Source organism: Nymphalis io, chromosome 26, assembly GCF_905147045.1.
Source record: "Nymphalis io chromosome 26, ilAglIoxx1.1, whole genome shotgun sequence".
Taxonomy (NCBI): Eukaryota; Metazoa; Arthropoda; class Insecta; order Lepidoptera; family Nymphalidae; genus Nymphalis; species Nymphalis io.
The window spans coordinates 8,979,590-8,995,584 of record NC_065913.1 but is presented as its reverse complement, the minus strand read 5'-3'; the positions used below and the strand labels follow the sequence as shown (position 1 = coordinate 8,995,584).

The window sequence follows — 15,995 nt, the reverse complement described above, 5'->3', positions numbered from 1 at the left end:
TAAATAGCTTGATTAAAGACATAACCTACGAAGGTTCAAATCCAAATCGCGACGCGACTCGCGAATTAAAAAGGCAACGAGCTGAAGAGCTTATTCGCGATAATAGAAACAAACAAGATGCTTATGTTAATAAAAATAGAAAACCTCCTAAAATGTATCAAGTAAATGACTTGGTTTACGTGATCAAGAATTCTCAAAGCACCGGGAAACTTGATAGTGGTATGAGAGGCCCTTATAAAGTAACGAAGGCGCTCCCTAATGATAGATACGAAGTCCAATTGTTGGCTGGTGCCTATGGCAAAACTACTCGGGTAGCTGCAACATATATGATTTCAACATATTGATCCTGGTGGTAGAGCTTTGTGCAAGCTCGTCTGGGTAGGTACCACCCACTCATCAGATATTCTACCGCAAAACAGCAATACTTGATATTGTTGTGTTCCGGTTTGAAGGGTGAGTGAGCCAGTGTAATTACAGGCACAAGGGACATAAAATCTTAGTTCCCAAGGTTGGTGGCGCATTGGATATGTAAGCGATGGTTGACATTTCTTACAATGCTAATGTCTAAGAGCGTTGGTGACCACTTACCATCAGGTGGCCCATATGCTCGTCCGCCTTCCTATTCTATAAAAAAAAAAAAAAAAAATGGAAGGGTGAATGGACACCTGAAACTTGTGCTGCATTTTTTGAAGGTATTTACTTGTTGTGCATGATTTGTATTTGTCTTGACTTTATTTATTTATTGTAGCATGTAAATGTGAGACGTGCTAGTGGAAAAGACCCATGTAAAACCTGTGCGCGCGGTATTGGGTTGACCACAATGGTTTCTGGGGTGAGTCGGTTGCGCAGCTGACAACAGACCTGTGTAAATCCATGATGTATAGGTATCTGGGGTGACCTACTATAGACTGATATAAAACCTGTTCGTACACACGACTTTGTGCGAGGTATTCGGTTGCGTGGGAACAGACCTGTGTAAAACCTATGTAGTCTATTCAAACTGACTTGTGTAGTTGACAAATATACAAATATATGCCTTGTTGAGTAATAGAACAGACGTGACTAATGATGGATTTTTGTGTGTTTATTTCCTCAGAAACCAATGATGACAATGCTGAGCAGTTATCGGATGTGGGTGTTACCGGTCCATCCACAAGTTCATCTGAGGGCTTCAGGGACGCAGCCCCGTCAGGAGAGGCCGTGTTGGAGGAAGACTAATATTTTAATTCAGCAACACCACACCTGCCTATATAAGACGAGATGTTGGCGATAAGAGCTCATTATTACGTTGTGGCGAACGCGACACTTACCAGATCCCTACAACCTATATAACTTATATAAATAAAACATTATATATATAATCATATAATATCTTATATATTTTTCAAACATAAAATAATAAATGTAACATAAATACAAATATTACTATAACATATGTACATATAACTATACTATATATACTATAATACTTTATATACTTATATAAATTATATAATAAATACATATTATATATTATAACATATACATGTAATACACAATATAAGCCGAGATGGCCTAGTGGTTAGAACGCGTGAATCTTAACCGATGATCGTGGGTTCAAACCCGGGCAAGCACCACTGAATTTTCATGTGCTTAATTTGTGTTTATAATTCATCTCGTGCTTGACGGTGAAGGAAAACATCGTGAGGAAACCTGCATGTGTCTAATTTCATTGAAATTATGCCACATGTGTATTCTACCAACCCGCATTGGAGCAGCGTGGTGGAATAAGCTCCAAACCTTCTCCTCAAAAGAGAGAGGAGGCCTTAGCCCAGCAGTGGGACATTAACAGGCTGTTACTGTTACTGTACACAATATAAATATTTACACTTTAAAATCATATAAATAATTAAAATATAATATAATAATTTATGTAATGTCGGAAGGCAGTCGCCGCGCGATCGTATAATAGAATTGTCTATTCTAAATAAAATACCGTTACTTTGAACACAGAAACGTAAGCGCATCGGCTCAGCAGTCGGCCGCCTTCCGCCAACGAGTCGAATCCTAGATCTCGTACTGAACGCACGTCGCTTCTCGCTTGTAATTTGCTACACGATTTTGCACCTTAAGTCTTTGTAATAAGTCATACTTCCTTCTTGCATCTAAACTTATCTTCATACTTCGTTCTTCTCATTCTACTCTGTGTTGTGCCTATTTTTGTGTTTATTATTTCTACAAGAAATAAATTAGTAGTGGAAGAAACTTTGTTTTAATAAAACCCCATCTACAACATCATTCACAACACCGCTACAACGTTAACTTTTGAAGTGTGCGGAAGCTCTGCCCGAATAATTACCGATTTAATTAAATTACTAATTATTTTATGTTTGTTTAAAGTCATAAATTGTGTATGTACTTGAGGCCGAAGGCCAAATAAATCTTTTTTTTATTTTAATAATTGTTTGATTTAATAATTGTTTCCATAGCACGAGTTTTGTACAAGCTTAATTTGGGATCAGATGGCCGTGTGTAAAAAATGTCCCAGGATGTTATTATTATTAGTTTCAAAGATTTAGAATTAGGATTACGTTGTTAATGTACCAGGAGAACATAAACAGCGAGTCGGTCTCACCGAACGATTAGATTAAAAGAGTCAATTAGTTTCAGTTAGGATTACAGTGTTAATGTACCAGGAGATCATAAACAGTGTGTCGTTCTTCACAATTCTATGTAGTGAATGCTGGGGTCCCCCAGGGATCTGTGCTATCTCCCACACTCTTTCTTTTGCATATCAATGCTCTCCCTTGGGAACATACATTGCTATGCAGATGATAGTACAGTGCATGGTGGATACCACGGACGCGCAGTAACTGGGCGGGCGGAAACTGAGGAGAGGCGGGAGAATCTTGTCATTGAACTCGATAGGACGTTAGAGCTCATTGCCAAATGGGGTTCTGATAATCTTGTTGAGTTTAATGCCAAGAAAACACAGGTAAGCGCTCTCACGGCGAAAAAGACACCATTTCACCCTCATCCCTCCCTCTGTGGCATACCGCTGATGATACAAAGCAAAATCGCCATGCTGGGGATGGACGTTCGCTGCGACCTTAGTCCAAGGGCATATAATTACATCGAGGCTATTATAAAAACAGCTTCACGAAAACTCGGAGTTCTGAACAAGGTGCGGCGTTTTTTCACGCCACAACAACTACCTGTTATACAAAACACAGGTACGATCTTGCGTTGAATATTGCTCGCACCTTTGGGATGGCTCCGCTAAGTGCCTACTGGAGGCCATGGACCGGTTGCAGCGACGTGCAGTACGCATTATTGGCGACGTAAAGGTACCAACCACCCTTGAACCTTTACAATTGCGTCGCGAGATAGCAGCACTGAGCGCTTTCTATCGACTGTATCACGGGGAGTGCTCTGAGGAATTATTCTCTCTAATTCCTGCTTCCCCCTTCCTTCTTAAGTCCACGCGAGCTGGTTGTCGATGTCACCGCCTAACTGTGACATCAATTCCATCGCGCACAAAGAAATTTGGCAACTCCTTTCTTTGTCGCACTACCAAAAAATGGAATTCCTTACCAGCTTACGTGTTCCCCTCCTCTTACAACCCGGGTTCCTTCAAACGAGGCGTGAAGAGGCATCTTGCGGGCCGGCAAGGTGGTGACGGCTAGTTCAGAACATTCTTCCCGACTGTACTGGCCGTCGTCGCGTTTGGACTCTGTTGACACAATAATTGCCAATTTATTTTTTACAAAGTGTAGCTTAAATTATAAAGATTTTAAATAAAAAATCCAACATACTTTAATTATTTTTATTATAGTCTAATGATGTGCTAAAAAATGTTTTAATTTTTTTTTTTATATTGAATGACTGATTTAAATTTTTTTTTAATCTTTGCTAATATATAACATTTTTCTAAGTCAGTAAAAAACATTGTTTTATTTTTTAAGTCACAATCACACGTTTTATTCAAAGCATAATTAAATAAAAAGATTAATTTAGTCTAATAACACCCTAAAATTTTCATAAATCGATGACACGAAGCTAACTTTTATTAAAACTGGCCGTTTACTCTGACAAAATTAAAAAATTAAAGAAACACACGTTTCAAATTAATATTCTAAGCGAACTGCCACAGATAATACACAATTAATTATTTAACACCATCATTTCATCGCTTACCATTACTTTATCAAATTAAATTAATTCGGATTAATTGATACTTTGAGGCAAAGAGATCTAATAAAATACGTGTTTAAAATTTATGTAATAAGGACTATTATTGTATAAACAATAAGATATGTAAGAAAATTTTAAAGTCGTTAAGAAGAAGATAAAAGTTAAAATGAATCTTAGTGGAATATATATAAAATACAAATTTGATGATAAATATAGAGTAAATGTAAAAAATACACTTATAAATATACATTTTTTTAATAGGATTACTTTTTAGGTATTTTTAGTTCATACAAATTATAAATTAAAATATTTACTTACAATTGTTTTTACAGATGAAAAACGAAACAGCAAATTATTTAATTAATTTTGTTCCCATAAATATTTCTGAATTTCAAAATGGTGTCACTTAAAAATGTCTTACGTTTGTGTTACATAAATACGTATATTTAACTTAAAATAGCAAGTTATCTCAGCTTACAGGAACTAGAAAAATCATTTAGATTTAATGTACAAAATTTAAATACTTCGACAAAAGATATGTATACAACAATACAATAATATGAATCGCGCCAAAATTTAAATTTAAAATGGCGTCATGATTATGTTTAAAAATATTTAATATTTTAATAAATTTAAATAACACAATACGAATTTGAAAATGGGGTCTTTTCAAAATAACAGAATATGACATAACAGAGCATTTTTTAATATTCTTGAGGATGGTTATCACTCAAATGCTATTTCTGATGTTCTTGATGTCTGCTATTCTTTTAATAATTATTGTTATTTAGCTTAGCGGTATTTTTTTCCATTCATGTTGCCGCAGAGTCTTAAACACAGGCCATTCCTTATATATTCAAAATGGCGCCTAATAAGAATAAAATATAATTTTCAAGCAGTGATGAATCGCTTGAATTTTGTAAAAAATTACCAAAATAGTAATATATAATTTTGTTTTGGTACATATTCAAATTTAGTATTGCATAAGTTAGGTAATAGACGAAATTTCATTTACATTTATAACTGATCAGAATATGATTGACGGGAATAGTTCGTGCTTATAATGCCTGAAGTTCTCAAAAAAATATGACCGAGTTATTACAACTTATACCTAAATACCTGGATGTTTATTTTTTAATTTATATATAATTAACATTATTTTATGCTGCAATTTTTTTTAATTTGTTATGTGTAATATAATAATCAGGTTAGTAAAGGTTTGAATATGTTTTTTTATTTAAAAAAATAACTTTTAACGCGACACGTTTTCTTAGACCAAAAACGTAAATGATACTAATTATCTTTGTTTAAAAAAAATCTTATTGCGCCCTTATATTGAAAAACGATTTATCCCATACTTATCAACCATTAATTGCTTTTATTAAATTATGTTTAATATTATTGTAGTTTAATTAATATCGATACCACAGATAGCTATAAAAATATTAATTAATACAAATCATAAAAATTCAATGTCATATCGTCTAAAGTAAAATCGGCATTAAATAATCCGATCATTGATAGTTAGATATCGTAATGTTATATAAATATGTATCATTAACTTAAAATTGCAATTTATAAACAGGAACTGGATCTATCATTTAATGTACAAAGTTTAAATACAAAAATATGAAAGCTAATTTTGGTTTACCTCTTGAGGTAGTGATTATATTAATGGCGCCAAAATTGTAATTCAAAATGGCGTCATGACGTTTGTGTTTTTAAAATGCTAAGCATGTTTTATTTTTTAAATAAATACAAAAATTATTTTACCGTACAACATTATTGTTTTAAATTTATAATCAATTTTTATTGGAGTCTTACATATCAGCGCGGCATAATGCAAAAGTAACATCGGCATTGTAAGAGCTACCATTAACAAAAAAAAAAAAATACAAACCTAAAGATTTGTTCCTTGGGGCGTGATTATCATTTTAAAAACAGTTACGTTATATATGTATGCATATAAATATGTTATTTCATTTGAATAGAAAATAACTAGTATATTAATAAAAAAGCCACAAGAGTAGACAAAGGCAAATTAACAACCGACATTGAATTGGCGCGATATCATTGGTCGAGATTTTGAGTTATCTGTGATATTCATTATGGATTTGCGAAAAAATTGCGTTTTATTCGATAAAGTAGTTAAGCTGAGCTATTAGCGACTATCACGGGATATGGAAATATAAAGTTAGTTTATATTTACTCCTACTATTGGAATATACTAAATATACATTTCAACTAATTGTAAAAGGTGTATTAAATACAATATTAACACGTACATAGTGCTATTTTGATTTTAAATAAGAATATTTAATTTAAATCTCAGTTTATTTGAAATTTTAAGTCAACTAACTTCTAAATAAGTTATTATTGTAACAATTTAACATACGATAAGATTATCATAGTCCTGTCACCGTGGCGTCACGGAAGGGTAGATAGGCAAACATGGTATAACTAAGAATTTAATGTTTTTGAATGTACATATTTTCAAATATAAAGACTTATAACCTTTTACTGTTGCGATTTCTGTTTCTCTTTTTTAATTTCGAATAGGAAGGCTAATGTAATTTTGGTGGTAATTCTCCACCGCGTCATTGAGAAATATTAACCATCATTTATATTGTCAATGTGCCACCAACATTGGGAACCAAGATGTAATATCCATTGTGTAAGTACGTTATTTCATAAACCTAGTTATATAATTATTTAATATTAACTAGAAATTGGATGTATTATATTTTATAGACGTTTTGCATGTATGTTATATACGTAATAAAAACTCTGACACTGATTAATTAACTGACTGAATAAAAATGAGTTATGAGTGAAAATTTGCTCGATCACATATGATGGTTTATTAAAAATTTGTCCGCTAGTGTTAAATCCATATATTAAAGTTTATATGGATGGTCCACATTTTTTTATACAGTGTTGCCAACTTGGGGGTTTTCCCCCTAAATAGGGCTATGTCAGATGAAATCAAATAGGATATTTTCAGGTCAGACATTTTTTAGGAGGAACATTTTTTAAAGAAAATTTAATTTCCGGAGAGAATCCGGGGATTAACTCTTCAGCTTCATTTAATTGAGTATATTTCAAGTTTACTAATGCAGTACTTGATTTGCTTTTTTTTAACATCATATTATAAATGTATTTTGTATTTGTTTCAATTCATCCGTCAGGAGGATGCTTCTAAGAGGTTGGCAACACTGTTTATGTAACATAAAAATACCATCATCGTTTGTCCTTTTTTGTAATTTAATCCGCAAGGCGAAACGCCCCCCACGCAATCATGAAGTGAACACGACAAGAAAACTGGTTACAGATACAATTAATATATTTAATTTATCTAGAATATTCTATAGAGATCTCGAATTTTACATTGGAGCCGTGTTCTATAGAATTCATGGTATGTACGGGAAGGTTTGCGTGACCCGGCCGATGGCTCTGTAACAAAACAATTTCGTTAATATATAAAAATGGCTGTTTGTGTATCTACAGTAACAGTAACAGCCTGTTAATGTCCCATTGCTGGACTAAGGCCTCCTCTCCCTTTTAAGGAGAACCTTCTCCTTTGTGTATCTGTTTGTGATTAATTGAGTTCGGACCGTTTGAATCACCATCATAGTTGAAATTTAGATGTATGTCTCATGGATGATTTTATAATATCCACTTCGTTGTAACGCCGCTAGATGGCGCTGTACCACATTAACAGCCACCTACCGGGTTTTGCTAGTAAAGTACAAAAGTGTCTGTTGGTCGAAGATATCTCTTCTTAAGAACAAAACTTATTCCAACATGATTCAAAACAGTTACAGTATATAAATGTCCCACAGCTGGGCTAAAACCTCTCCTTCTCAGGAGAAGGTTTGAGCTTATTCCACAACCTGCTTCGATGCATGGATTTCCTTCACCGAACACTTATAAATTAAATATGTGAAAGTCGGTGGAGCTAGCGATCTCGGATACCAACACTGAGCTGACGATATACTTTATTGGCTCAACAATTCAACTGTAATTAGAAGTTATCGTTGGGTTCGTTGAGCGGTACCTGGTCCCCAGCCCCGCCGTGAACAGCAGCCGGCGGCCCCGCACGAGGTACTCCGGACAGCGGGCGAACCTGAACAGCACGGAGGCCCCCTCGCCCGCCCTCAGCACGTTGTTCGGAGACATTATACCCTAAAGCGAAAAATATACCCGTGGTCAGCGATGAGATGAGCAACCCGATGGTAAGTGGTCACCACCGCCCATAGACATTGACACCGCAATAAATATTAACCATCGCTTACCTCACCAATGCGTCACCAACCTTGGGAACTAAGATGTTATGTCCCTCGTGCCTGCAGTTACACTGTTTTACTCACCAACAACAATGCTATTGCTGTTTGGCGGCAGAATATATTATGAGTGTGTGGTAACTGGTGGTAAGGGCATTGTGCAAACCTGCCTGGGTAGGTACCATCCACTCATCAGATATTCTACCGCTAAACAGGAATATAACATAAAAAAATAAATATCATTATCATACTTAAGTATTTTATGCAACACCACAAATTATACCAAAATTAAACTATTTAATTCCATTCCGCAAAGTGAGTTTGATGTATGTATTCGTTACCTCGATAATGGCCGTCTGACGCACGTTCCCGACATGCACAGAGCACTGGAACCCTGGGTAGATGGCCGTGGAGTGTCTCAGGACATGCACGGATGCCTGTTACATTCAATCAAATTTAATTCATGACCGCATTACATATTATATTGCACAGTCTGTACTAATATTGCTAGCATATAAAAAAACAGCCGAGATGATCCAGGCACCACTGAATTTTCATGTACTTAATTTGTGATTATAATTCATCTCGTACTTTACGATGAAGGAAAACATCGTGAGGAAACCTGCATGTGTCTAATTTCACTGAAATTCTGCCACATGTGTATTCCATCAAACCGCACTGGAGCAGCGTGGTGGAATAAGCTCCAAACCTTCTCCTCAAAAAAGGGAGAGGAGGCCTTAAGCCCAGCAGTAGGACATTCACGTGCTGTTACGGATAAAAAAACACACACACACAATGTGCTGTGCAAACATATACAAGTCTATAGTCGATTCCAATAGCAAATAGAGTATATAAGCAACTTTGACCTTGAAATTTGGTCGAAATCTTAATATTCTGTGGTATTGACTATGGATTCGCGAAAAATTTAGCCTTTTGGTTATCTGTGAAGTTGTTATCGGAACTTTGTAAGTAAAACTAAAGTGTATATAAGTGGTTAAGTGTAACAGTGTCGTGTTATATATAGAGATATATTGATCGAGAAGTGTTTGTGGTGTACAATACAGCAGAGCTGATAGCGAATCGCGTGGAATCGCATATCTAAGGTTTGCTAATCTTTTAAAAACGAGTAGAGTTTTCTGCTCACCTGAAAGTATATACAGCGTCTAGGGTCGTTTGGGTCTTCGAGGAATACCAGGTCGTCACACACGCACTTGCCCTGCGTGTCGCTCGTCACGTGCGCGTCGCTGTACTTGCTCCCGTCGTCCGGCACGTACACGTTCGTGCACTTCGTGTCCGATGTCTTCGTGAGGCTGTTCTTCACGTTGGCGATGTCCTGGAGGATATTCTTGTTCTGTCTCCTCGCGTTCTTTCGATTCTTTTGTCCGAAGCTTACGACGAGTGGACTAGTTCTGATATCTGTAACGATGAATTTTGAAAATAAAAAAATATATCACTTTTTTAATTTCGTATAGGTACGCTGGCAAATGACCACCTTATGGTAAGTGGTCGTCACTACCCATAGACTTTGTCACAGTCTATTAACCACCCCTAACATCGTAATGCGCCATCAACCTTGGGAACTAAGATATTAAGTCTCTTGTGCCTATAGTTACACTGTCTAACTCATCTTTCAAACTAGCACACAATAATACTAAGTATTGCCATGGCGGTAGAAACGTTATTCAAAAAAGCCTTTTTAAATCGTTTGTATAATATAATTTTAAATATAAAGCTACAACCAGTATGGCTACTCTGTAAGAACATTCTCTCACTCATCATCATCATGTCAACATTTCACCGGAGAGTGATGAATCTAAAATTCTAGAATAGCACTACTGGCCGCGTATATATATTCTGTCTTAAATACATGTAAGTTTTTTTTAGTAATAAGGTTTGAATTAGCGACCCACCTGTCGTCCTCTGCAAGTCCCGGGCGGACAGCCTCCGAAGGTGGGCCGCTCGTGTCCCGCGGCGTAGCCCCCCGGCCGCGCTAGCAGCACCATGCCCTACCGCAGTCCCGGCGGGAAGCGACCCAGGCCCAGCGACGCCGACTGTCCCGCGCGCACGCTGCCGCACGGGACGCGGTTGCGGTATATCGTGGGGGGGGGGGGTGGTGTTAAATATACGTCGCTCTATTCATCTCACAACTAACAGAACGCAACGCACCTATGATAAGTTCGTCGCCCTCGTAGAGTCGCCCTCGCGCGAGCAGTCCCCCCACGACGGGCCCCGTCGAGTCCCCTACGTGGAAAATTTCGTCTATTTGAAACTCGCACGCCTCCTGTAAAGTGACATAAATTATAACATTTATAATTTAATAAAAAGGATACTAGTCAACTGCGCAACATATGGTTCACTCACGTCCTCGGAGCGCTGCAGGTCGCGGCGCGGCGCCAGCGCCAGCAGGCACGCAGGCAGCGCGTTGAGGCCTCGCAGCTCACCGGGAACACGGCCACCCTGCCGGCCGACACTACTGTGTTTTGCGTTCAACTATATATATATATATATCTGATCCGAAACTAAGCAAAGCTTGTACTATGGCAACCAGACAACTGATATACTACATATACTACTTTTCTTTTGTAAATACATACTTATATAGATAATTACACCCAGACTCAGGACAAACAGACATGTTCATGCACACAAATGTCTGTCCTGGGTGGGAATCGAACCCACGACCTTTGGCGTGAAAGGCAAGTATCTGGTTTCCATAACACAAGCTCTGCTTAATTTGGGATCAGATGACCGTGTGTGAATAATGTCCAATATTATTATTATTATTATTATATTATTGCTTTCTCAAGATAAGTAATGTAGTAGGCCCAGTAACAACACTATTATTAATGAAGTTTTATTAAATCGTTACTATCGAATGAATTTCTATGGATTGCTGTTATCAATAGTATTAATAATAATAATGTCCTCCAGACCGATTTCGCCCACGGCGGCCAATCTGAAGAGAGATTAGCCAACTACGCAGGAGATATTTTAGTGCACAAGTGCGAGTGCAAACACAGGTGCACTCTCTATTGCCTAACTCTCATAATCCGATGGGACGGCGATCCGACACGACCGGAAAGAGTTCAGGCGCAGGACCAACGGCTTTACGTGCTTTCCGAGGCACGGGAATGTACACACTTCCAACTTCCAGACTCCGGGCTGCTACTGAGAATTTTCTGACAGAAAAACCCAATAACTTTTTATTGGCCCGACCTGGGTATTGAACCCAGGACCTCCGGGGTCTGCGGTCTTATATCAAGCCACTAGACCAACGAGGCAGGCAAACGAGTTACCAATAGTATTGTGAACAGAGAGCTATAGTAACTATCGATAATATCGACAATATTGACACAAGACGATACTTTCGGAAGTACTGTCGATAATAGTTTTCGAGGTCAAACTATCGATAGTCCTGCAACACTGATACCTGGGATTAGGTAAATGAAACTACATTTTATTACATTACAAAAACAATCACTTCTACACTATATATACTCCGTAGCGAATATCTAGACAGCGCGATTCAGGAATGTGACATTTCGAATGAGCGCCATCTATCGTTAACGGGGTGTAACATACGCCATCATACAACTGGATAATAGAATAACGGAAGCTTTTACAAAGATTAATATAATTGAAAAATGAGTATGAAAACTAGATACAGATGTTTAGACAACTTGTAGCCGAGATGGCCCAGTGGTAAGAACGCGTGAATCTTAACCGATGATCGTGAGTTCAAACCCGGGCAAATTGGAACAGCGTATTGGAATAAGCTCCTCATCGAAGGGAGAAGAGGGATTAGCCCAGCAGTGGGACATAGACATTTACATAATCCCAGGGTGAAAATTAGAGAGAGTTCAGGCGCAAACAATGTCTTTACATGCTTCCAAATCTCACTTCTAGTGTACAACTTACTTTTACTTTTCTTTTCTATTTACTTATTATAAAAAAATAACGCCTCTGCTGGGCTAAGGCCTCCCCTCCACTTGTGATTTGGAGCTCTAGCTTGCTGCTTCAATGCGGGTTGATGGATATACATAGCAATACTTCATCCCATATAAGCAGATCTCCTGACAATGTGCCCATTAATTAAGCACATCAAAGTGCAGTGGTGTTTGCCCGGGCTTTGCAAGTGGGTGGGGGATTGTTCTTAATTTAAATAAACGTCAAAATAATCATTAGCGCACCTGAGCATCGAAGCCGAGTATCCCGTGGCTGAGCAAGGACGTCCTACCACTTTTCACTTCGTGCAAATGCCTGAACATGTTCAGGCGAGCGCTCCCTCTACCGTTATCGAGTTCAACTGTAGAAAAGAAAAATTATTGTATTGCGCACTACAAACAGCTAACATACCATCAACCAATGACGTCATTACAATTTCAAGATCAAATTTTATACTGCCATTGTAATAACAACTAAGTTTCTTGACCATAAAATATTTATCTGAGGATAAAATAAATGATATTACAATATAATATTAACAAAGTCGGTTTTTGTCGCGACTGAGTAGGTATCATTTAATTTGTTTAAAAATGTAACAGCATTTTTACCCACAGCTGGGATAAGGCGTCATCTCCTTATTACGACTACACACGTATAGGATCTCTACATGATAATCGAATCAAAAACATCTGGATACGAAGCCTTATAAATATATTTTTTATAGAATAGGAAGACGGACGAGCATATGGGCCACCTGATGGTAAGTGGTCACTAACGCCCATAGACATAGGCATTGTAAGAACTGTTAACCATCGCTTACATCGCAAATGCGCCACCAACCTTGGGAACTGAGACGTTACGTCCCTTGTGCCTGTAATTATACTGTCTCACTCACCCTTCAAACCGGAACACAACAATACCAAGTACTGCTGTTTTGCGGTAGAATATATGATGAGTGGGTGATACCTACCCAGTTAGCTACCTAAGTTATATATAATGTTATATATTTAATATTATTTATTATTCACTTGCGTCACCAGGTGCTGGAAGCGTCGCTCGCACGGCGAGACCAGCTGCAGTTTGTACTCGACGTTCCCGAAACGAGGCTCCGGGGGTAGACTCCCGTAGCACTCGTCGCCGGAATCGTCGGCGTCGGATGTTCTGAGGGCCAAATCGAATATATTTAACATTGATCTTATTTCGATTAATGCCATCCGCGTTCGGTGAGACCGACTCACTGTTTACGATATCCTGGTACATTAACACTGTAATCCTAACTGAAACTAATTGACTCTTTTAATCTAATCGTTCGGTGAGACCGACTCACTGTTTATGATCTCCTGGTACATTAACACTGTTATCCTATCTGAAACTTATTGACTCTTTTAATCTAATCGTTCGGTAAGACCGTCTCACTGTTTATGATCTCCTGGTACATTAACACTGTCATCCTAACTGGAACTAATTGACTCTTTTAATCTAATCGTTCGGTGAGACCGACACACTGTTTATGATCTCCTGGTACATTAACACTCTAATCCTAACTGAAACTAATTGACTCTTTTAATCTAATCGTTCGGTGAGACCGACTCACTGTTTATGATCTCCTGGTACATTAACACTGTAATCCTAACTGGAACTAATTGACTCTTTTAATCTAATCGGTCGGTGAGACCGACTCACTGTTTATGATCTCCTGGTACATTAACGCTGTAATCCTAAATGAACTTATTGACTCTTATAATCTATAATTGAAATTAAAATAATAATGTCCTCCAGACCGATTTCGGCTACGGCGGCCAATCTCAAGATTGATTAGCCAAATACGTAGGAGATATTATAGTGCACAAGTGTGTGCGCAAACACAGGTGCACTCCCTATTCCCTAACTCTCATAATCCGATGGGATGGCAATCCGATACGACCGGAAAGAGTTCAGGCGCAGGACCATCAGCTTTAAATGCTTTCCGAGGCACGGGAGTGTACACATTTCCAACTTCCAGACTCCGGGCTGCTACTCAGAATTTTCTGACAGACAAACCCAATAGCTTTTTTTATTTGCCCGACCTGGGAATTGACCCGGAGGGGGTCTGCCTTACATCAAGCCACTAGACCAACGAGGCAGTCATAATTATACGAGGACTTTGAAGAGAATAGATTAACATCTCAACCACCCCATTTACCATTTCCCTTATAATAAATTATTTTTTATTGGACAGAGAGTGTCTGACCAGAGACAAATATTAACCATCTACTTGATACTCAAATATCAATATTTGCAAAGAAGATGCTCTGAACATAATGAAGATAGTAGAAAGCGGCACCAGCACCAAGTTGTACTACTACTATAACAATAAAAAATCCAAATACAGTGCAGACTGGCGACATCTAGTGTCTACTACATGTAACATTATGGTAGACATTATGGTAAGTTCGTTTAATCATTAATTAAATCATATAATCGACTAAATGGGTACAATGATATTTATGATTATATACTAATGTATGGAATTCGATTAACGCTACAAGATTTACTATTGAGTTTCTTTCTTCGGTTCAGTTCTTCTTGGTAGAATCTGCATATATCCACAACTAGTAGCTTTAAACCTTTGTGAAATAATTCGAATGTACTTATAAGTCTACTTGATTAATTATCACCAACTCAGCAAGCGCGCATTGTCGTGAAACTTTCTTATGAACGCGGGTTGACACAATAATTGCCAATTTATTTTTTACAAAGTGTAGCTTAAATTATAAAGATTTTAAATAAAAAAACCAACATACTTTAATTATTTTTATTATAGTCTAATGATGTGCTAAAAAATGTTTTAATTTTTTTTTTTAATATTGAATGACTGATTTAATTTTTTTTTTAATCTTTGCTAATATATAACATTTTTCTAAGTCAGTAAAAAACATTGTTTTATTTTTTAAGTTACAATCACACGCTTTATTCAAAGCATAATTAAATAAAAAGATTAATTTAGTCTAATAACACCCTAAAATTTTCATAAATCGATGACACGAAGCTAACTTTTATTAAAACTGGCCGTTTACTCTGACAAAATTAAAAAATTAAAGAAACACACGTTTCAAATTAATATTCTAAGCGAACTGCCACAGATAATACACAATTAATTATTTAACACCATCATTTCATCGCTTACCATTACTTTATCAAATTAAATTAATTCGGATTAATTGATACTTTGAGGCAAAGAGATCTAATAAAATACGTACTTAAAATTTACGTAATAAGGACTATTTTTGTATAACCAATAAGATATGTAAGAAAATTTTAAAGTCGTTAAGAAGAAGATAAAAGTTAAAATGAATCTTAGTGGAATATATATAAAATACAAATTTGATGATAAATATAGAGTAATAAAAAATACACTTATAAATATACATTTTTTAGTAGGATTACTTTTTAGGTATTTTCAGTTCATACAAATTATAAATTAAAATATTTACTTACAATTGTTTTTACATATGAAAAACGAAACAGCAAATTATTTAATTAATTTTGTTCCCATAAATATTTCTGAATTTCAAAATGGTGTCACTTAAAAATGATTAGATTTAATGTACAAAA

The 15,995-nt window shown here is 36.7% G+C and overlaps 1 long non-coding RNA gene across 1 annotated transcript; it reads right to left on the bottom strand.

Moving 5' to 3' along the window:
• Positions 1-7,548: 7,548 nt before the first annotated feature.
• On the bottom strand, positions 7,549-8,896 carry LOC126778626 (uncharacterized). Its single transcript, XR_007670174.1, has 3 exons — positions 8,798-8,896; positions 8,231-8,358; positions 7,549-7,626 (listed from the first exon to the last, which is right to left on the bottom strand). It is a non-coding gene; the product is annotated as an uncharacterized LOC126778626 (long non-coding RNA).
• Between the last annotated feature and the right edge of the window lie 7,099 nt (positions 8,897-15,995).